Source organism: Lutra lutra, chromosome 3 (genome assembly GCF_902655055.1).
Source record: "Lutra lutra chromosome 3, mLutLut1.2, whole genome shotgun sequence".
NCBI classification, from domain to species: Eukaryota; Metazoa; Chordata; class Mammalia; order Carnivora; family Mustelidae; genus Lutra; species Lutra lutra.
In genome coordinates, this window is record NC_062280.1 from 194,534,272 (window position 1) to 194,536,497 (window position 2,226).

Below are 2,226 nucleotides of genomic sequence, written 5' to 3' on the forward strand. Positions count from 1 at the left end.
TGTGAATAGTGCTCCTATAAACATGTGTGGGCATCTACTTGTTTGAGTACTTGTTTTCTATCCTTTTGGGTAGATATTTAGGAGTGGAATTGCTGACTTATAAGGTAATTCTGTGTTTAAGCTTTTTTTTTTAATGTGTTGTTTTCTTTTTAATTGTGGATTTTTGGAGTTCTTTAAATATTTAGTTATGCCTTTATCAAATAAGTTGTAAATATATTTTCTAGCTCATGGTTAAGTCTGTCTTTTGATAAATACAAACTTTGAACTCTAAAAAAGTTCAATTTATCATTTTTTCTTCAACATGAGTAACGCTGTATGTGTGACATGTGTGGTATGAGGAAGAAAGCCCTTTACAAAATCCGTCATGTTTCAAGTGGTCATGGAACGAATGTCAGGATGCTGGGTAAAGTAGTTTTAAGTTTCTTGATTTGGAAGTGCCGTAAGTGGAGACAAAATGACAATGGTTGTTACTTTTGTTATATAGCACAGTAGCATATGTGGGGTTTTCTTTTCAGGGCAATTTTTATTTATTTATTTATTTATTTTTCAGTTTCATACCTTTATTTGACAATCAGTGATTAGTTCTCATCCATGGTAACTGCAGATTTTTTAAAGCAGTGACAGGTACATAGGTAACCAATGCAGAGGGCTTGTTTGGTGAATCTCCATTCTCATTATGTTTTCTGGACAACTGCACATGGATACAATATGGAACATTCCTTACTCCTTTGGCCCAGACAGTTTTATTGAGCTTGGTGTCAATGCACACATCTTCTTCATGGCACATTTCCAGATTTCTCTGAGTGTGGGAGGGAAACACTTCTTGAAACTCACTCCATGGATCAGCTTGTGAATGTTGATGGTGTACTCTCCGCTCACTACCTTGTTGATGGCAGAATGGTCCTTCTTCTTGCTACCCATTTTTGTGGGAGCTATTTTCCTAAGTGTGGTTTTGGGCTCTATGTGGTCCATTCGGTTTCAGGCCTCATTCTCTAATACCTATCTAATCTCTTTCTTATAAACTATCCTGATGTCACACAGATAATTCTTGTATTTCTTGTAACAAGAACTTTGTTTAATACACCAAATCTGGACTTTGTATTTTTTTTATCACCCATTTGACAGGTCCATTATGTACTATAAGATTACTTTTTACACTTCTCATTCTTGAAAGAGCCATCTTTGAATATTTTACGAGCCTATTTTATTTATTGTTTTATGAATTTTGTATGTTTTGTCATTTATTTTATTTTGTTATTTTATTTTTAAGTAAGCTTATACCCAGCATGAAGCCCAACACAGGACTTGAACTCAAGACCCTAAGATCAAGACCTGAGTTGAAATCAAGAGTTAGGATGTTTAAATGACTGAGCCACCCAGGCACCCCTCCTTTGTCCATCTTAAAAGGCATTTCTTCATAGGTTTTGAAAAAAGTGTTTGGAAATGTATTACCTACCTATCTGCCGCCTACCAGTTAACTTGTTCCTTCTTGGGACTGCCATCCCTTTAGCTAGCGCTGCAGGTAGACTAAGAACAGGGAAAGAGCTGGATCTGGTTATTTTTAGCCTACACTTATGACCTAGGAGAAACCCGATTGGAAAGACCTTCTCTGAGGTTGTCCTCCTTCATTACAATCTATAGCCTAGGTATCCCCTTGTTTTTCACTATCGTAGCATCTTCTCAAGACCAGTTTCATACTTGCAAGGTCCAGTACAAAATGAGAATATGGAGCGCCTTGTTAGAAAAGTATGCACAATTTCAGAAGATGCCAGCAGAGCACTAACCCAAGAGTTGGCCCTTCCAAGTAGGAGTCCCTGAATGACCATGCAGTTTGTGCCCTGATGAAGCTGGTCCTATAAACTCTTCATACAATGTGCCATAACTTGTCATTGTAATCATCATGATAATAATTATGGTGATTTTACTGTTATGTTTGTTTGATTTCTAGAATATGGCAACATCTATGAAAGTGAGTTCCACGTGTTTTATTTCCTGTTTCATGCCAGCATCCAGACCCACACATACAGTATTGAAATTGAAAATCAGTTAGAGTTGATTAAATGAATAACTGAAAGAATGAATAGACCAACTGATATTTATGTTATAATTTCAACATTCCAGTTATAATTAAAAGTATAGAGAGAACACAAAACAGTTCTGTGTAGCAATGAGGAAAGCTTCATTATGAGCACCACTTCTGATTAATGGGAAATATCCTCACCCTCT

The 2,226-nt window shown here is 36.3% G+C and overlaps 1 pseudogene; it reads right to left on the bottom strand.

Annotated features, from left to right (window-relative positions):
* Nucleotides 1-571: 571 nt before the first annotated feature.
* LOC125095672 (60S ribosomal protein L31-like) lies at nt 572-972 on the bottom strand (annotated as a pseudogene).
* Between the last annotated feature and the right edge of the window lie 1,254 nt (nt 973-2,226).